We start from the raw sequence: 22701 nt of genomic DNA, 5'->3' as shown, positions 1-22701 counted from the left end.
TCCTTTAGTCAACATCAGAAAAAGCATATATTTAGACCACGCATATTCTTTATTTTCAAAACAAACACCGCCAACCCCGCATCAAAATTCACCGCAAAACATTCTTTCAAACATCTGGCAAAAAGTACCTTTTTCCAATGACATCCTACAAACTAGCAAACAAAATTTAAAACGTAAACTCAGACCATATCTCACCTCCGCCTACAATGATATCCATCAATGTAATAACCCTAATTGTTATAATTGCTCACTCTTCTGAACCCTCTAGCTTACTCATATAAACTCTTCTGAAATTATCAAAAATCATCAACTTTCATTTCCTTCCCCTTTGTTTCTTCATTTCCCTTTCGTTTTTTTCCCTTTGGTGCTTGCGACAGCGGCCTAAAGGCTTTGCTTGGCCCACACTGAAAGCTACTGTTCTCACTCTCTTTTTATAATTGTGCTTTGTTTAAAAAAATTGTAAATTTTATTGTTTGTTTTCTCTCAACCTGTGTACATAGCCTGTCATGCTTTCTGTGAAATAAATTTGAACTTGAACTTTGAACTTGAACTTGACTGCGAATGCAGGTGGCGCAGAATTGGACAGGCGACCAGTCTATACGGGGTGATTGACAAAGGTAGAGTCTAGACTGGTTGCCTGTCCCATTCAATATGGGACAGGTTTTGCCCGTCCGCCATCTTCCGCGGATTTTACGGATCCAATCAGATTTCAGTATTTCATCACGTGAACAATGTAACATGGCCGCCTACACTGTGTCTCGATTTACGGCAAAAGGTAGAAAGTTTCTAATGTCCGATCGACAGTACCGGTAGCGCCGCTACTTAGCAATAATAAGAACTAATGTTATTGACGATGTTTTGTTAAGTGGAAAGACGCCGAGTACCAGTATATATCCGATAGGTTCGAATCCCCAATTTCTTCGGGATGTTTTGATTTTAAAATAGCGATCGTTTTAATAGATTTGGTGTACCTTATTAAACTTACCCACCGGCACCACACCTGCCGGATGTGAAACAGGGGACGTCCTAATCCAATGACGCTAAAGATTTAGTGTCAATTTTATAGTACTGTAACGGCGGTATGAATTAAATTCAGCTTATAGACTGAGAGTATTTTAAGGCAAACTCTAATGGGCTGTTGCACATCGTCGAAAGACATCGATACTTGATAAAAATGAAATAAAACATCTAGTTCCAATTATCTCTTGTAAGCGTAACATTTATTTTGAAAATCTCAACCATACATCAAAACATTTTAAAGCCTTCTATATCAAATGCAATCTTTTGCTAACATAAACAATTAATTATATCACGAATGCTAAATATTGCGATATTAATTGAAATCGTTCAACCAACAAATGAATTTAGTTAACATAATATCATCACAAACCATTCATATCCTTGGCAAAGGACTTATAAGCTTTTAGAATATCCAAACAGGAAAACTTTAGTCTCATTTCTATGCGAGTAGAAATACATTATCATTATAACATCCAAATCGTTGCATTATATATAACATCCATATCTTTGCATTATATATATGTTTATAATGTCATATCTCTTAATAATAATCAATCCAATAATTGAATCAATAATACTAATTCATTTATAAATTAATAATTGATAATTAAACTATCAACTCTGCTATAATTGAGTTACACATGAGGTAAAAAAATTATGACATAAAAACTCCTGTCAGAGTAATAGAAGTAACTGTCTAATACATGAAATAAAACATTTTATACAATGAACTGAGCTCTGAATCTGATGAAAATATTCAATCTGAGATCTTACGAATGATGTTATTTTCGCCCTCTACTTCTGAAAACTGAATAGCGCGCTGTGAACTTCAACTTCAAAACAAATTTGCTGAACAGCAGTGTATCGAAAAACTGTACGTACAGTGCACTGCGAACTGAACGCGGCGTCTTCTCACTTAGAAAATTATCGACTTGACAGATTAGTTCGATTTTCGACCGCAGCGGCGCTATACGACATTGGACAAAAGAAACTTTCTACCTTTTGCCGATTGACGTTCCATGGACCTCTTTAAAGTCATTTTTCATACCAATGAAGAAAGAAATTCCATTAAAACTGCCAGGTAACGCTTCTGCAGGCACTTGTTTAGCGTGTGGTACCGAAAATATCGGTATTCAATTCAGGATGGCTGTGTGACAGCGCCGTCAAAACCTACAGGTCGTCAATCAGCAATTTGGACTGTGTGTGTATGGAGGAAACAATAATACATACAATACTACTATACCACTACTGACATACTGAACCTTGCAGCAGAGGCTACTTGTTTGTTCACTCGAGGCGATTGATTGATTACCGATTGTTCTTAATGTGACATTGGATATCAGCAGTTGATCCAGTGAAAATAATGACATCAACAAGGTAACTTCACCTACTTCCTTACTTCTTCATAAAAATGTGAACGTCGAATATGAGTGCTATTCCACGAACACTATATTGATTATCTATTGTAGATTATTGTGAGCGTTTTAGTGATGATTTTGTGAGTCACAACTCGTAGGATGTTTTAAGAAATTGAAGGTATGCATATCAAATTAGCTCAACATGAAAAGAATAGATTGCAATGCATCAAGGTAAGTTTGAAAAATGGATTCTGAACCATTAATTGTAAAGTCAATCCAGGTTTAATTGTAAGTAAGATATGTATTTTAATTTCAGAATGATAACATCATGCAGTAATCAAAGAGAATAAAGAATCAGTACTAGCTGTCATGAAATGAGATTCCAAATAACAGGCGGTGAAACTCCTTGATTTTGATAAACTCATCATCATCAGTTACATCAGCAAGCGCCGCTGCGCCAAGATGTTGTGTACTGTATTTCTCCACTGCTCACGATCTGATAAACTGATGAGGTTTAAAGAGCTGGATTCTGTGAATAACTGCACTAGCGAGCCTTCAATTTGAATTGTGGTTGGATTATCTGTCTGGTCGAGACATGGTCTTTATGATTCTAAAGACACTATCATTCAAATCGGGGATAGCAGGATCGTCCCAATTTGTCGATGAAAAAAAAAACTACTGTTTTATGTCATGAAATACGTAGTGTCATTGCTTATTCTCTTGTCAATTGCTTATTCTCTTGTCAGGGGCTGAACAAGATATTGTACCAGAAGTGAACAATAAATATTGAATTCAGTGAAAATGAATTGGTCGTGATGAATTTTATAATCTATTTCTAGCAAAGTCAACATTGACATTGTGTGGTCCATGAGGAGAGAGGATATTGCGAATTCCCAGTGTGATCTGAGTAACTTGTCTTCACCAAGTCTCTTAATTTGACTGTGCCAACTTGCTGTCTGTATCAGGAAATCAGTAGGCTGAGGTGGGTCCAAATATCTGATCTCACAAAGCGCTAAGGAGTTCAATAATTGTAAACTTTATTCAGATACTAAATATAGTCAACTGTATTAAAACATCAATTCACTAAATACATACATCTCAGAAAGGATGTCCTCTGTTCCTTCAATGTTCCGTATTCAGTGACGGTCGCGGCAGAGCTCACCTCGCATTAGATTTCGATCCTTGTTAGTTTGTATTCCGAGTACCAGGTAAATTATCATTGGATTTATCTGATACTAACAGAAATCAATGTCTTTCCGTCCATTGTAAAGGGCACTTTTGATATCGCTCGAAGCTAAGCAAATTCGAAGAGACGCCATCTTAACCAGGAAGTAACTTGCTACTTTACATGTTTGACCTTATTTGACATGCATCAAAAATGTAAAATGGAGGATCATCCTCGCTTGCCAGGGGTCCGGTATCACTCCCGAACTCGCTTCCACCAGCCCCCTGGCCTCACGAAGCGTGATTTCATTATTGGCGCTGTTGCGCGTGACGTCATATATCGATTTGCGAAATACTTCCTTGTTCGGTAAAACGTTCGCTGATTGGTCAATTTAACGGGAAACCAACAGAAGTCTACTGACGGTTTGTTACAAGCGCTGTGATTGGTACGACCGGTTTCTGGTCGGCTAGTAACGACTCCAACGACTCGTGAGGTCAAGGGGTTCGGGGAACAGCTTTAGCGTAGTGGGTTCGAATCCCTTGACGGGTGAAGATGTGGAGGATGGGCACAACCGGTCTTTAATTGAAGATAGAGACCGGTAACCAGTCTAGGTAGAGACCGACAACCAGTCTATAACTGAAGATATAGACCGACAACCAGTCTAATACAATAATGGAAGAACCGGTAACCAGTCTAGACTTAGATTTCAACCACAAAATGGCGATGGCTGAGCCGGCAGTCGCTGTAGATTGGTCAAGAGAAATAAAATCAGTTCTTTTGGCCTCATATTCTAGTTTCAATTATTCTCACATCCCCGAACTTTTTCGGGCTATCATAAAAGGGTGAGTTATCGATATCGGTGTACACCAAATTTCGACACCCATCAAATCCACAGGGGCTCGTATTGATAAGATAGATTTATTATTAAATTAAACTGCGTTGTGATTAGTTAAGTTAGTTTCCTTATTATAGTTGGTGGAAAGCTTTTTATAATCGGATGGGGGTCTTATACCAACGTTAGGGATGACAAGGGCCAAAACACGGTTGAAAAAAGTAACACTTCAGAAATAGGCTATACTTTCTTTCTACTATTCACTTCAGTCCACAATTTTGATTAGGCTAATGGCTTATAATTCACAAACTAACGCAGGTACCTTTCGAAATAATCCAATTTTATGTAGGGCCTATGTTTCGAGTGATTAATCAACATTATTTTGAGAAATTGATTAACTTCTCCACAAATTCCACCATTGGTAGCTATATTAGGTATGTTCATATCCGCGCGGGGCGCCACTATTGATTGTGACGACCATTATTGACTAAGAAAAGTGTGACGCGTGAGCCATGCTACGCGCGGGAGAGGACTCGTAGTAAATTCATTCATAAAACCACTAGAATCATGTGAACACTTAATGACCTCTATAGATTAGCCAATCAAAACCTTCTTCCTGACCTGGTGGGGTTTTTCACTGTATAAATCCGCCAATAGTAGATGAAAATTCAATTTAAAAATTTACCTCATGTTTGCATGCAAAATTATATACTTTTTCATCCGGAATAAGCGATCTCTCACCAGGAATCATATCCTTTAGGTTCTTAAGTTTTGAATCGCGAAAACCGCTTGAATTTATATTGTGTCGGGGCTGAGTGAGAGCTGCCGGAAAATTGCATGTCCTAGCCGACGATTGAAACGCGCATTCATCATGGCGGCTTCTCGCGCAATGAATGATCACGCGATGCAGAGAAAATCGATGAGTCATTCAAATACGCAGTGCAGCAACTTTTAACGGTTTCTGGGTCAACAATACTAATTCATAATGCATCTGAGGTGGAAATATAATACGATTACTGAATTTATTTAACTGGAAATAAGGTCGTTTTTTCCGCATTAATTCTTAATGCGGAGTGACATTTGACTTGGCATATTCTGTGAACCGGTTGGGTTAAAAAAAGCGCATTTTTTAAGGGAGGGGAGGCAGGCTTGTTTTTTTTCAAACTTTTTATTTTGACCGACTTATGCATTAAATTTATCGAGTTAAACTATTGATAGGAGGCACATAGTGGTTCAAGTCGATCATTGGAATGTTTTAATGCTAATTTCATCCAAAAAGCGGTCATGAGAAGTTTTAGAAAGAAACTACTAATTCACCCTGGGTGAACTTTTAAGACAATATAGGTCGGGTAATTTTCCAGGAATCCTCATTAGCGCGTTGGAGGTTGACTGAGTCGGCAAAGCTACGGTCAATCGCGATTGATTTAGAGATAACTTGACCTCTTTTCAGTCGTTTTATCGTGATATTCGCGTAGGGTTTTAGCTCTAGGTAATTGTTTTAATAGTGTGGTACTTTTCAGTACGGCATATATTAAAATAACGGATTTTCTTCTGGATTTTGAGATTTGAAGACGTACGGGGATCGTTTTGCCTTAACCATTCATTCTTTTGATTCAGAACTCGCGACAAAAACACATTTTTAGATCTCGTTTGGGTGTTTTGGTATCCAAACTTTTAAACGCGTACACTGTACACAAACAACGCATTAAAAAAACACTAGTTTAGGTTTCTAAGGCACGGGCATTGTACTTCGCTCGGTACCCCTCAATTAGTACATTTAGGAGGGTGCCTTAGGGCAGTTTGGTGAGGAGTATCCACCGATCCAACTGCTGTAAATTTAGGTTAGGTTAGGGTCGCGTAAACCATTAAATATTTAATACTTTTTCTGACGATATCGGAGCAATTTCCAGTAGCATAGATACGGGAGTATCCGCCTTGTCTCTGTGCCACTATTCTAAATATTAGTACGTATTTTCAGACGTACACCCGATATCATCAGCAAAAGTTATCTCTGAGCGCTCTATAACTATATTCAACTGATTTAAAATATTTTGCTCAGCGTTCTTACAGATACAATTCAACGCTTATCGGTTAGGTTTTCACTTCTTTAAGATAGCGCTCAGAGTTAGGTCTTATTAGTTACTTTTTAGACACTTTCAACTTATTTAAAGTCAAAGTTTGATTCTTGACTTATAATTTCGGTTTTTTTCAATTTCAAGTTAGGATCATTATCAAAGTTTGAATTAATTTTGCTTTAATTCAGACTATTTCAAGTTAGGATCTATTCGCTCACTATTTCAAGTTTGGATTTATTCTCAAATTTGAATTAATTTAGTTTTGATTCAAACTATATCAAGTTTTTTTCAGACTATTTCAAATTAGGATTTATTTTCAGTTTGAATTATTTTTGTTTAAATTCAAACTCCAAAGTCAGGATTTGTTCAGACTACAGTGTATTTTAAGTCATAGTTTGATTCTTTTAGACCATTCTAAGTCGGGATTTATTCAGACTATTCCAAGTTAGGATTTATTCAAACTATTTGAAGTTAGAATTTATTCTCAAAGTTTGAATTAATTTTTGTTTTAATTCAAACTATTTCAAGTTACAATTCGTTCTATTTCAAGTTAGGATTTACCCAAAATATTTCACGTTAGGATCATTCAAACTATTTCAAGTTAAGTTCATCAGACTATTTAAAGTTAGGATTTATCCAAACTATTCCAAGTTTAGATTTATTCAAATTATTTCGAGATAGGATCATTCTCAAAGTTTGAATTAATCTTTTTTAAATTCAATCTATTTCAAGTTAGGATTTATTCAAACCATTTCAAGTTCGGTTGTTTCGAGTATTTCAAGTTAGGATCATTCTCAAAGTTTGAATTACTTTTGTTTTAATTCAAACCATTTCAAGTTAGGATTTATTCAAACTATTTCAAGTTTGGATCATTTTTCAGGGTTAGAATCAATAGCAATTAGGGTACATATTTGCCACTCGCGTTATAGCGGATTATATGAATATATAGTGTTCTATCATTTTAAAAGGGTTTATTCAATAAGGATTATAAAACAGAGATTTACTGCAGTTCCATAGTTCAATCATGGCTACCTCACTTGGTCCTTTCTGTGATTCTTTAGGAATCGATAGCGAAAACCTAGATAATCTAAAACGTTTGAATCCTGCTGACAAAGAATGGGAATGTATATGAGATTTTCAATTACGCTACAAAAGCCAAAATCTCATGGATTGAAATAGCTAAGACATTAGGCTATGTATACCCACACATATCCGGTATACATTCAGGTAGAATAATAAGATCTTCATTCAGTCAAGTTCATTGCAAAAGGAGGGCTATATCCAAAAGCAAGTCTCCTTCAGAATACCTAAATCAAACTTACATCCCGCCTAATGTCGATCCAATTACTACACCAGAACCATCTTCAGAATCCAACCCTTTGGCTTCAAAGCGACAAAGGGTTTCATTTGAACAAGATATAGTGAACGAAGTCTCCATAACTATGGCTCGTGAAATAGCTGAAGCTAAAGATAGATTAAGATCCTTAGAAGAACAGAATAGCAATCTAAAAAGTAGAAATGATTCACTTGAAATGGAGAATTTGCAATTGAAGCAAAAACTGAGAAATTGCAATACGAGCCGCACTAATTTCCTCATGAAAAGGAAAGAAGCTTCAGCAAAAATTATGGAAATCAAGATATTTGGATTTAAAATCAACAAGTGAGGCTCAGAATGTTGCCAGGCTTCAGTCCAAACTGCAGAAAGCCAAACGAACTATCAGGCAACTTCACAAGAATAAATCAAAAACAAAATCCCGTTCACTATTATCCAGATCTAGCTTAAAAGAAAAACATTCCCAGAATTTAAATGGATCTCTTTTGGAACATCAAGAAAATCTCTGTGGAAAGGTAAAAAGGATTTCATCTCTTAATTCAGAAGTTAGTCATCTACAGGATAAATGTTTGACTCTAGAAAATAGGGAGAATCAGGTATTAGGCACTAAAATGGACGGAAGAACGTATTCGCATAAAATTCGTGAAGCTAGCTATCATCTGCAGAACTTAGGAATTTCTCAAAAAAATGTTTCAACTGCCATTAAATTAGTAAATTCTGCTCTCACGGATACTGAACTATCTGGAAATATCCCTTCGTATACAACCCAGAATCGATTCACTAAAGAAATGAAAGCTGCCTCTAGGTCTCAGGTTCAAGAAACCATTGAGAAAGAAGATAATCTCACAGTGAAATACGATGGAACTACAAAAAAACTAGGACATCTTGTAGAAGTTGAGGTAGCCACCAAACAAGGCGACTTACTAATGGGACTAACCATTCAAGCCGGTGGAACTGCTGATGAATATACTAAAACCATCGTTAAAGCATGCAATAGAATCGATTCTTCGAATTCTCAGAATTCAGTAGATTCCAACTCTACTTTGAATAAGATCAAAAACACCATGTCTGATCGTGTCACTACGAATACAGCGATTGAAAAAAAATTAGAAAACTTGATAGGCCATAACTTGAATAGCCTAACTTTAAATGTGCCATGCACCCACTAGAGGCAATGGCAGGCGACTGTGAGAAAGTGATCAAGATATATGAGGCATCAGTTGACATAGCCAGCAAAAAGATTGGCGTCAATTATCCCTTTCTACATCGCGGCGAGAGCAACACAGTAGCTACAGTCAGAACAACCAGTAAATTATTTCATGACACAAAGTACAACTGTAGCACTGTATTGAGCAGTTTTCTTCATTCTAAAGGAATCGTACCTGAAACAGAAAGAAGAAAATCAGTACTTTATAATCGTTTTGTTGGCAATAGGTTTCATGTAGTTTTCCTCTCATGCGGTTCATTATACCATTATAAATTAGGAGTTATCGAATTTTTCAATGACACTTTCAGTCCTCGAAATGTTGTTCAAACAAGTGTACTGAACGCATTACAATTAGATGAATTGGATCTATGTTTACGTAGTCAGGGAATCATAGGCAAAGTTTTAACCGGACCTTGGATGCGACTCTTAGGCCAAACGCGGAATATTCTTGAAATGAATGAGCACTTTGAAATAGCTCATTCAAGACTTGGTGCTTGGGCAAAGGATGCTAGTAGTCTATTGACACCTGATGCTCCTTGTGCTTTTGATCTTGTTGATATCCAGAGTGATGCTGTATTTCGAAGTTTAACAGCACCAAGTCATTCAGACGGAACCACTTTTAAGTTTATTGAAAGACCTGTGCCAAGCATGTTTGAATGTGATGGACAGGCAATTGAAATCTCAACTTCCAGGTGGAATTTTTGACAATCCATCTGCTCAGCTATTAGAAGAAGCCGCATCCTGCTCAAATACAAACATAAGCGGAGAACGAAATTTTGCGTCAGCAGATCAGGAAATTGCGCGTGCCAGAAATGTGAAAACTGGCTATATAGAAGCTAAGGTTATGTTTCGAAAGAATAAACAGGCGAATGGTTGCGATCGAAGTCAGATGTTGATAAAGAAAGTGTAATTAGTCTAGCTAGAAGATCAGTTAAGAATATAAACGAGCAGGATAGATTAGATGAAGAGGAACATTCTGAGAAAATTCAAAATAAACTACTTGAGGCGCGAAAAAAGAAATTAGAAAAGGAAGATCGCGACAGAGCTAAATTTGAACAATGGCTCGAATGTATGTTTCAATCTGGGGGTCTGTGGACTGGACCCGATATGATGGAAAGTTATCTGGCTGGACATTCTAAAACAAAATCCTTAGAAGTAATTAAATCTCAGATTAATATTCGAACTAGAATCTTTCAATGTCAGCCTGAGTCGAAGATAACATTTAGCAAGTCCACTTTAGAAGATTTGAAATCGATCATGAATAAGCTATTTGATATTGCCATTCCATTAGAAATGATAGACTTATTTGAACTGATAATTACACCGCATAGTTTAGTTAGTAGTAATTTTTCGCAGAGATGGCTAGATGAAGGGACAACCAAATGGTATAATGGATATTTTGAGTCAGTAGAAGTAACTAAGCGCGGAATTCTAGATTTTAAAGTTGTATTTGATAATGGTGAATTTTGTTATATGTCGGCTGATGAAATTATTGTTGATATTATGCGTAATGACCTAGAGCTATTCCCTTGAAAATCAAACTTGCTAATGAACATTATTAACCTGCTGTAAATATGTACATATGTATATATATATATATATATATGTATATATATATATATATATATATAAATATTTGAATATGAATATTATTTATTCTTGTTGAGTTTCATTGTTATATTTATCTAAAAAAAATTCAATACTCGTATTTATTGTTGTTGAATAACTTATTATTGTTGTATAATTTATTTAAGTCTAAGTGTTGTTGAATCGGGCAATAACAAAACCCTGATAATTTAGTATCATTTGGTAATTTATTTTATTTACTATAGTTATCTATTACAGATTTATTGGGGTGTCGTTGATATTTTTCACAGAACTAATTTACTTTCACTTATCTTTTGGTCAACTTCACTTATCTTTTTATCAACTAGGAATATATTTATCTTTACTTTTTCTGAAGTCAATTCCCTTCAGATCTTTAGTTGTACTTTTAAGTTATTTATATTTTTGTTATGTCAATTCTTTTCAAATCTTTAGTTGTGTCTATTTTTAATTATTTATATTTTTGTTATACATTCATTCTTTTCAATTATTTATATTTTTGTTTTTCAATTTTTTATATTTTTGTTATATTAATTCTTTTCAAATTTTCAGTTGTGTCTATCCTTAATTATTTATATTTTATGTTATATTTATTCTGTTTTAATCTTTAGTTATGTCTTTTCTTTTATTACATATACTCTTTCTTATATTTAATCTTCCAAATCTTTAACCTATGTTTGTGTTGCATTCCAGTATATTTTGTTAAGTTTCATTTTTATTAATCTTCAGTTGTATTTTTCTTTATTTATTTGATTCTTTCAAATTCTTATTTTTGATGACCTGATGGCTGGATAGAGTGCCTGGTGTGTTTAGCACCAGTGAAGCCAAGTTATTAGGTCAGAATATACCAGTGCTCCCAACTGGTTTATCAAAGGCCGGGCATGTACATTCTTTTTTAAAGTGCATGTAAAAGATCCAAAGATGTGCAATCGAGAAGAGTAGCTGGGGTACCAGCGGCAGAAGGATTTTCATTATTCTATCCCTAAAAGCCCATACAAAACCACTAGATTCAGTCTCACATACTGTTCAACCGTATTTTCACTCTGGTTTTACTAAATAGTAGTAGTCATAGATTATGCAACCCTTAGATCACAATTCTACCAAAAAATGAGTTCTGGATTAAACCAGTGGTGCTCAATGGTTTAAAAACCTTCAGAGCATGAAAACTGCCTGCGAATTCATTTTAAAGCATCTATATGAATCTATATGTACACGCGCATAGGAGCGCACAAAAAATGTATACATTTTGTTAAAGTTTTTTGGCCCCCTAGCAACAGCCGAGGCACCCTGCCAGCCAGGTTATTTTTAGATTATTTGGTCTGGCTATCTATTTAATTCAATCCAGGATAATTTTAGAGAATAAACCTTTGATTACAGCCATTATTTTCATAGATTGGCACTATAACCTAATGTAGAATGATATTCTAGAATATTACGGCTCTGAATTTCTCAGAAAAAAATTTGTTCCGTACCTTTCTTGTTTAATTGAGTCGAAAAGTCATAATTTCTATTAAAAATATTATTTCATCAGCATAAAGACCTTCCATGGTGTTCAGAGGGGGCTAATGATCATATTGTATCCTTGATTTCACCCAAGAAACCTATGTTAAACACCAATTTCATCAAAATCTCAATTTTTGACACTGTTGCCATAGCAACCCTTTTGAAATTAAATCTATCAAGTTTTATACAACATTTGGATTATGTTTATTGTCAGGGGTTAATTAGTTAGACATGTATAATACATTAAATAACTTAAAATAACTGTTTTAACAACTTTTAGGCCTATTTTACTTGTTTCCATGGCAACTGGGGTCAAGTGCGAGACCCCCAAATAATTTAACCTATCTCAAATTCAAGGTCTAAGTATTCACATGAAATAACTTTTTGAATTGTGTAATTATCATATGTAGTTTTCAAGATATAGCACTTTTACTGTAAAATATGTGCACGAATTACACAACAAAGATCACAGTTTTTGCGTATTGAAATATGAAGACACTTTTCGCTCAAATTTGCCAACTTTAAAGTGCGATATCTCAAAAACTACTGAAGATAATTCAAAAATTTAAAAAGCATATTGTTATTTGAGCCTTCCTTATTCCAATAAGCTTTGTCTCAGTAAGATTGGGGCAATTTGAATTTTTTATGGATATACCTAGCTATATCCATAAAAAATTCAAATAGCTCCAATCTTACTGAAAGAAAGGGGAATGGGGAGTGCTCAAATAACAATATCCTTTTTAAATTTTTGAATTATCTTCAGTAATTTTCGAGATATCGCAAATTGAAGTTTGAAAATTTGAGCGAAAAGTGTCTTCATGTTTCAATACACAAAAACTGTGATCTAAGAAGGCAATATTTCATGTAAACAAACTTCAATATCTCTTAAACTAAAAGAGATAGACTAGAAATTTAAAGAGCAATACACTCATAGTACTTTCAGGTGACAGTTGAAAGACCCAAAATTTTTATCTGATTCCAAATGCCTATGGTTTCCATGGAAACCAGCCGAAAAATGGGAAAATAATGAAAATATCGATGTTAGATCAAAAGTTAAGATGTAGAAAGGGGATAGAATAACTAGTTATCAATAGTTTACATTTGCCCTAAGTTTATCTAGGAATATCTATTATTATATAGATTATTATTATTATTAGGTTTCCATGGTAACGGCAAGAAAAAATGTGAAATATTGAGAAATATTGATATGATTTCAGATGAAATTATTTTTTTCACTACATAATTTTTGAAATGAATAAACATGATTTTCAAGGCCTGTCAGTTAGGTCTATAGCCATAGGCTCCTATTGCAAATTGATTTAAGTATACCAATTTTATATATTATTTGCTAAATGAATTTTAGTTATGAAAAGCAGAAAATTAGGCTTGGCCTAGCTCAAAACGCTGAAATTTGAAATATATTCATGATATCATAATAAAATCAATCAGTTTAGAAACATAAACCAAGCAATAGTAATAATACTACTAATAATAACTAAATAATAATCCATTTGTTCTGTTTTGAGCTAAATTTCAACAATATTTTATATATATTTAAATTTTGCTGCTTTTGGAAAATCCCCTCGGGCGCCTCATTGTCCCATCACGCGCCTCTATTTTTGCCCGTCACAAGCCTCAATTCATCCCATTAGACGCCTCCCTCTTTCAACAGCCGCTTTACTGACGGGAGCGTAGTGGTGATGCGCGCGCAAAAAAAATTTTTTTGCCGATCATTTCGCTAAATCTGTCCTAATATTCAGAAATATAGTGATGAATAATTACGAATCGGAAAATAAATACAATAATTCACCGCTAGACTGATGAATGATTGTTGAATATTGATCTCATCACGAGCAGTGCGGCGCGTCATCATTCAATAACAAGTGCCGGCCGCCATTTTGTATCGCTCGCTTCAACGCAAAACTTAGACATCGACTTTTCCGGCAGCGATCGCTCAGCTCCGACACGAAATAAAATCATGCGGTCTTCAGTATTTGAATTTTAAGATCCTAAACCTTCCGATTCCTGATGATTCGTAGCTTATTCCGGGTCCTAAGCTGACGAATTTTGCTCTTGAAAAAGGGTATATTTCGATTTCTATTTTCTTCGACTAAAATGCGGATTTATACACTAAACCAACCCCCAAGTGATAAAGATCGATCTTATTGGTTGATTCCAAAAGATTTTAGCTCATTTGCATTGATAGACAGGTTTTATGAATGATTTTACGACGCGATGTCAAAACGCGTAGTAAAAACGCGCATCACACTTTTCCTAATCAATAATGGTCGTCACAATCGATAGTGGCGCCCCGCGCAGACATGAACATGCCTACCATTGGCCGCCATTTCTCTGTATTGCATACATGTGGCATGATAGTCAAGGTGACCTACAAGGATTTAGGCCTAAATAAAACTTCCAAGCCGAAACGACAATTTTTATTTTTGATGGTTTTCCAGCATATATTTCAAACCTTCGTGCTTTCTATGGTAAATAATCAAATAATTAATTCTGGATGAAGAAAAATGGGCGCTATTGCACTTTCGTACCCCCCTCCCAAAAATTTTTATTTCAGCATATTTATTATCAGGGAGGTCTAGGGATTCAAAATCAGTAACTTTTGACCAAGGAAAATAATTTTTTCTAGGATGATAAAATCTTGTTATTTTGGGCCCTAAATTGCGTGTAAATTCGCCAATTCGCGACGTCAACAACGCCATATTGGATGTCAATCAAAGTTTCTAACCCTCCACTGAAATGTCATGACATTAAAACTTTGCAAAAAACCATGTTTTCAAACATAACCATCTCTGAAAATGAGGCGTATCTTTGCATTATTTTCATACTTAGCTATTGATTTAAAGATGTTCTGATGAAGAAAAGTTATATGCCCAAAAACGAAATTTTGTCAATTCAATTAAATTTATTGAGATATATTTATTCAGATGTTTTTAGGTGGTAATTAGTGCGGAAACATGGCCGACCTGTCGGTTTGAATCGAGGAAATCAGCCCCAAATTATCAGAATTTTGGCTTGGTTGATTTCTTAATTTTTTCAATTTGGTCGTTTTGTTTCGTTAGTTTGTGCTGTTCTCTTGGCCTCAGTCCACAGGTGCCAGCACCCTCCACAAGTTTTCAAAATGGCCGCCGTTGAATTGACAGAAATTTACTCTCACTAAATGGCCAATTTGCACATGGATTAAAATCGTCAGGTGAGGTGTTACACAGGTATCAAACAAACTACGAATCTGTTGTGCGTTGATTACAACAAACATTAGATTGATATCTTAAGAGACAATGAAATGCCAGGCAAATTACTTGTGAGTCAAATTGACTCACGAAGACTGCATACAAAAATGACCTTCCCATTCCTGATTGGTTTGTGAAAATATCCGATCGTGAAACTAAACCACAGACAGGTTACTGACTATGATTTATTGGTCATTGTAGTAGCGGAATTAAGGAAATTACAGGGGTTTGGCGATGGGCTTGGATTTTATTTCCGCGTTGTTGATGATCTCGCGAGAATGGCGCTAAATATGAACTGCAAGTAAATTCTAAATATCACGGAAATACCTTGTGTTTATATTGTTTATTTATCCGCTATAAAGTTCCGATAAACAATTGGTCGTTAGGGATCATTATCAGACAGTCGTGACGCTTTACTATTATATAAAATCACCGGATGAAACGCCCTTCAAGTCGTGCCAGCCAGAAAGTTGGGACAGTCACGTGGCTTAACGCTTCCTATTTGACTGAATGCGAACCTGAAACATCTAAGATGGAAACTATGATACGAAAAATATTTGAGGATAACTTACATTCAAATGCATTTTTTGTCTATGAATTATATGTTTGATCATAATCATATCGCAATGGATATATTTTGTTTACCTCCGATAGTTCCCGGTCTCCACGGGTACAGGTCAACAAAGCTCATAGGGTCTCCACGGGCATGAACACATAGATTTTAAATGGTCTGACTTAATTCCATTGCGAATAAATTGAACATTTTGAAGTTCTGGGCCAAAGGAATCACCCGTGATTTACACGGGTATTACTCTAGTAGTATATAATATGTAATAGATAAAATCTAAGTGATCGACGCTTCGTCACTGCAGCTTGATTTAATTTGCAGATTAAGAAATCATAGCGATTCGAAAACACTCGTTCACGTATGGAGTGTAAAAAAAAAGGAAGTGGATATTTTGCCATGCAGCATTATTTTAGTAAACGCTATTTTGCCAATGGCTATATATAGTAAGATGTAGTAATAGAATATAACAATAACATCATTATATTCGCTTTAGGGTTAGGGTTTCGTTAGGGTTAGGGTTTAGAGGGTCCAGAGGGTTAGGGTGAGGTTTAGGGTCCGTTTTGACCCCTAGGGATAGGGTTAGGGTAAAGTGAGGATATATGTAGTGAAAACTTGCAGGTGGATTTGAGTGAGCCCGATGGTCTAGTGGAAAGACGCTCGACTAGCAATCTGCTGGTACGGGCTCGAATCTCGCTCTCTGCTGTTATTTTCTCTAACTCCTTCTCTTTCCTTGAATTTTCTAAGTCACGCACCTCAGTACGCATGCGCAGCGTCAATAAGCCAATCAGAACACGCCATTGGCAAAATGGCATTAACAGGAATAATGCCGCATTGGCAAAACATCCACTGCCTAACAAAAACACTCAAAATATTGTCAGTAGAGTAACTACTATAGGAACACCGAGAAAATTAATTGTTGTCAATGAAACTGTAAAGAAACTCGGATTACTAACTCTTAAAATGTATCAATTTTATTTCGATATTGAAATTGTTCTGTAGATTTGGGCCCCGAGTATTAGATTATTGAAGAAATTAGGCTTATAATTTGATTAGGAAAATTATGATGAACAGATCAAATGAAATTAAATTTTCTACGAAAAAAACTTTGACCCAATTCTTAACTAAATATAAACTTGTCTTTGGCTACCCGGGATAGGTCGGTTTGCCACATCTGCTGAAAAGATTACTATTTCGATTTGGATTGTATCAGGAATTTTTTAATGGTTTCAACCATCTTAATAAAACCATAATGTAAAAACCGACATTATCGTGAAACTGAGACGGTTTTTTGCAAGATTGAAGAATTTGACCTGGTGTTAATTTTTGTTTTGAGAAAGTAAAGGAAGACGAAAAATACCTACGAATTTTTCAATTATGGTACCAGAGAAAAAATGGAAGACTCGTTGAAATGCATCAATTGCATAATTATTTTCTGCCAGAAAAAAAATCGAATAAACTATCAGCAGGAAAATTCAAATGTCAATTCAAAAATTGATTTCTCTCGCGAAAAATATGTCTCTGCTGCTCGGAGCGAGACCGTGCGTGCCGATCCGCACGACACCGCAACTCATTGCAGTTTTAGGGTCATTAAATTTGATAAATAACAAAAAAATTTAGAATCTCTTCACCAGTGCCAGTGACGAGTTATCCGTTATTGGTTTTTTAATACTAGAATGGATCAGTGTATTGATTTATCAATGTACAAATAGTGCTGGCAGCATATCAATTGTATAATGTCAAAAATTAGCGTCGGCAATTGCGACCGGACCTTAAACCGCTAGGTGGCAGCGAACGTGTTAAACCTACCTTATCCGTAAACCAACAAAATAAAAAAGCCTGGCCTAATAGAAAGATGTCGTGAGCGTTTAATCCAAAGCTTCCTTGTTTTCTACATTGATTTAACAGAAGTTGTGGACATTCATGTATGAAACGCATACTCTACCTCCCATGTGTGGTAGACTTAATTTAAGAATTCAATTAGCTTTCTGGTTTGTCATTTTTAGGCCACCTGTGATTTTGAAGAACTATCAAATCTGGCTGAGCTAGGCCATCCAATTCCTTCAAGCAACATTTGCTCGGTCATAAAATTTTCCTATATGGAATACATAATACATCAGTACCTCCCTATATTGGACACCTGATTGTGAACAGTGAACATTTTTTTCTGGTACAGAGTTGCATTATACCTCCTTGTAGTGAAGTAGTAATTTGTTCACTATAGTGAGGTTTTGTTGTAACAGTCGAGTCTTCTAGTAGGCCTAGCACTGCCAATGGGTTTCTTGTTTACTTTGAAATTTTCATATTATTTACAGAAAAGAAGAAATTCTCAATTCAGGCGATTATGATGAATTTTTTCATTATTTTGTGGCATTGTCGGCGCATTACATTGGTGCTTCAGCTTCAAATAGTAAGTATTTTTACCTTGACAGCAGCTCCATAGGGGATGTTTATAGGCCCCTATAGAGATTGTGCACTTTTGTCAACAGGTTGTGACTGGTGGCTATTTTTCATCCAGTGTTTAAAACGCGTGTGGACAATGCGTGTGATATCTGTGCATAAGGACTAAATGCAAAAGCTTTGCACATTAATGAAGAAGCTTTTTGCTAAAATAGAATGCTATTGGCGAAACACGGGTGGGTGGAGTGAAATGGAAGTTCATCCAGTGATATCAATCGTATTCATTCTGAAATGCATTATTGCATTTTCTTTGTTCTAGAAATACCCCAATGTTTACAACGTCAAAATACCAGTGGTATCGTAGAATTTACAGGGACATGGGAGGCAAGAAAAACATGAAGCATCTTCGTGCTGTACCAGTCAACTCATAAGCCCTATGAATATTTCCTTACTTTCTTATTCCCTTCTTCCTTATCCACCCCATGCGGGCCATTTTGGTAGTGTGAGTTTGACATTAAGCTGAAGGTAGCCTAACGCCACATATGTAGCCCCAGTATGAGGCTCATAATATGATTATTTTCATCTCAAATCTTAAGCATTTATCATTAACCTTAGCCACACATGTGCAGGATGTCATTCCTAGACCCAAAGCCTGTTTGAAAAAGCGGCTATTTTGTTTTTGGGTCTCGTAGCAATGGTCTGGCCAATCGATAATCCTTGATACACTATGCTCAAAGGTATTTTTAGCACACTCAAACGCAATTTCAGTAGCCTGTAATTTCACTACTAATGGGCGAATTGAACGGATTGAGCAAATAAATATTTGGTTATTTTTTTTTGATGGGTTTCATCGTCAGGCGAACCCATCTATGGCATCGTCGTCATGTCTGTCTGTCTGTGAATGTTTCTTTATGAGACGATTTAAGCTGTTTGTGTGGACTGATTTTTCTGTATATTGGTACATATATTCTGTACTTGGTGTAGATGGTGCAGCTGGGTTTAAATTTGATTCTGATGTTTAAATTTGGTTATAAAATAATCAACATTACTCGTTAGTTCAAGCTGCTGGAGCGAGTTACTACGGCAACGCTCAATACACTCGCTGTGTGTGTATAATGCAGAACATGATTGTACATGGAGATATTGATCATACAGCACGCGTGCGCTGATATAGTCTAACGCCTCGCGGCGCGATATTCAGCGCTAATGCCGAGAGACTGGGGAGTGCTCCGGACACTACGCAGTGAAGACTTTTGGAATTCGGATAAGGCCGGATCATTCTTTGCAGTTTCAGACGGTCGCTACTCTTTACGTAAAAACCAGCGTAAATAAATTGGCCAGCTGAGATTTCCATCCCGATTATATCACTTGAATTAACTGAGTGTGGGAGTTTCAATCACAGTCGCAAGAAATATTGATGACAAAGTCGAAGTTTAACTACATATTCCACAAAACAAGCGAGGCATTTTGATGAATGGAGTTTATTTTGTTTGAAAAAAAAAATAATTTAAACACCAAAATAATATCAGTGCGCCACGGCAGGTAGCGTGCATCCACTATTTTCCGCAGTGACCACACGCCCAAGATCCATGTTTTGATCAACGCTGAGAACTAATCTTAAGTTATTAAAGATGGCATTAAGTGTCATCAATTGAACCCGTCATTTTTTATGCCCTTACGTTAGCAATCGTTGGAGCCCGGCTTCTTGTATTTAGTTTGCAACACTGATGATTTTGATATTTTTAATACTTAGTGCACGACGTGAGTCCATTGCATTGTCAGCAATTATGTGTTAACCGTTAACCATTTATGTATCAATTACATGTAGATAATGCTTCCCACTGAGCAGATTAGTGTTTTTACTGCGTGCACACAGCCATGCATGAATTGACCCACATTTCGATTGTCGAATGGTCATTCGAAGACATGGTGTCACATTTAAAGACGTTCTAAGCTTGGGCCTAAATTGCTTAGAAAATTAAATGATACTTACCTAGGTAAGGAGATGTTTGATTGTAATTCTACGAATTACGTCAGAGTGAGGGATTTCAGGGCAAGGATACTGCAAGTATGAAGAGATCACTTCCAGGGCAAACAGGTCAATCTCAGGAGCTCCAAAGGAGTTAAAATCTGATGATAGTGAGTAAATAGCAGAAGTTTCAACCTCATTAAATTTAATTGAACGCGATGGAAAAAATTGATTAGGAGGCATAGAATTCCATTCAATGTTATAACCCAAAACCAAATTCAAAATTGATTTGTCAGAAGTTAAAGTCTCCCAGAAGGAGAAAAAATCTTTAATTCGGCCAGCAACAGAAGGTAATTGAGAACTTACTATTTCCTCTGATGTTGACCACGTACGCGTCTGAAACTTTCACAGTCGCTTAAATATGAAAAAAGGAAAGTTGAGTTCGTATATGGTGAATTTTTGTTGCTTGGTTAATTAGATATTGCCGAAATAAAGAAATTGAAATTCTGAAGTAGCGCCACCCCTGTCTAGAAGTAAAAGTGTATTAGTCCGCGCTTAAAATAGTGCCACGCATACATTTTTGAAATAGCACTTTACATAGGCCTATTCCATGATTAAGTTGTTTATTTCCGTGTATAGATATCAGGAGATTTATTTTGTCGTTTATTGCCTGAAATTTCCGTATTTTCTTGGTGTGTGTGTCAGCGGATTAATTGAATGTTTACGCATTAGTGATATGGACTCGGCGAGTACATGTGCTACATGGATTCAACATTAGCTGCTATTGAATCGATACTCGTACTTCGAGCAACGCTGAAAACTATCTTACTATTACTAGTAAAATAATTTATCGTCATTAATTCTTTTGGACTTTCGCGTCAGCGATCCGCTTTTAGAGCCCGATTATGTGTATCTAGTTTGCGGCACAGTGATGAGAGCGCGCGTCGATAACATTAGTAACAGTCCCGTAGGCAATATCGCCTTATATACGCAGCGATCACCGTGTATGTATCAGTAATAGACAATGCGCTACAATCCACACGCTCCAGGATTTAAATGATCTACTTGCATACACCGATTTTTTTTACGGTACCGGTATGTTTCGTAGCTTCCGCGGTCATACATTGGAGAAGGTTGTCAAGAATCAATATTTAGCCACCCACTGATTTGTGATATCATATGAATTTTAGAGCTAATATTTTTCATTTTGTGAAAAATATTTTTTCCAAATATATAAAATACTTTTCCTGCCTACCTGTATCCTACGAAATTTCGGCCTTGATTTTACTACAAAATGATTATTTCAGAAAGGTAATCTATACTATAAGCGGCAAGGCGTCTTAACTTTGTAACGCGTAATCTCCGTTCGTGTGGCTTCGATTACCCGTTGAGTGGTATGGATTGAAAGAGGATGTTCTGATCTGTGTTTTAGAATCGATTTCGTGCCGATACGATAAAGTTTAGGTAGACTTTTGGACCATTTAAGTTTGGACGCTCCGCATGTCGTCACTGCCCGCGCTGATAGAAACATTTGAGCGTCGGTTTTTGTAGTGTGCTTGACTACAGAGACGCGGGTGACCTCAATTCTGGGGATCTAATACATGTAGTGGAGATTACTGCTATGCGGTGAGCATCAGCTGTTGCTTGGCTTTTGACTACAGAGACGCCGGTGACCTCCTCTTTCTGCCTGGAATCTAATAGTGGAGACTGTATGTATTCGAGCTCACCACAGCGCCACTTCCCAAAGAAAAGCATGCCAATCCATTCTTCTAAGAATCACCAAGATTTAATAGCCTGATCTGTAATTGTTTTCGGATTGAAAGGTATGAAAGAGTAATTCCAGTTACGTCCCTGTTAACAATTGTTACAGTTAACAAAGCACAGGGCCAATCATTCAGATACATTGGACTGGACTTCCAGAATTCACCATTCACACATGGCATGAACTGTTTCCCTTTCCAGAGTACCCAGTACTCACCCAAACAAACCAAAAACATAGTTTACAGCGAAATATTTAATACTTTTCCTCTTCTTTGATATTTTTTAGCTCACTTGGGACTTTAGTCCCAGCGGGCTATTGCGTTCACTTTTCGTCCGTCGTCCGTCCGTAGACGGAATCCAGTTATTTTGGGAAGTTTTGAAGACGCTTCAAGGTAATGTCTTGATATTTGGGTTACACATGTATCTACCCTAGACACATCTTCAGTCTTCAGCCCTAAAAATGGCCCTGTCAGATTCAAGATGGCTGACTGGCAGCCATTGTTGTTCGCCAAAATCAGCACTTTTTACACATTTTTGAACTTTTTGAGGGAAATTTTGATGACGCTTTGATCAATTACCTTGATCTTTCAGATATATGTGAATTCCCCCAGGGCCCATCAGCATAACAAAAATTGGGTAGATCGGACTCAAGATGGCCGT

At 36.2% G+C, this 22701-nt stretch overlaps 1 protein-coding gene across 1 annotated transcript in view; it reads left to right on the top strand.

Annotated features, from left to right (window-relative positions):
* The first annotated feature begins 15303 nt into the window (after positions 1-15303).
* Positions 15304-22701, top strand: part of LOC141909151 (E3 ubiquitin-protein ligase UBR4-like) — a 37432-nt gene continuing 30034 nt past the window's right edge. The window contains exons 1-2 of the mRNA XM_074799536.1: positions 15304-15309; positions 18227-18321. The gene's annotated coding sequence lies outside the window, so the exon portion shown is untranslated. The remainder of the gene's footprint in view (positions 15310-18226; positions 18322-22701) is intronic.

Source organism: Tubulanus polymorphus, chromosome 7 (genome assembly GCF_964204645.1).
Source record: "Tubulanus polymorphus chromosome 7, tnTubPoly1.2, whole genome shotgun sequence".
Taxonomy (NCBI): Eukaryota; Metazoa; Nemertea; class Palaeonemertea; order Tubulaniformes; family Tubulanidae; genus Tubulanus; species Tubulanus polymorphus.
This window is presented reverse-complemented; position numbering and strand designations above follow the sequence as displayed.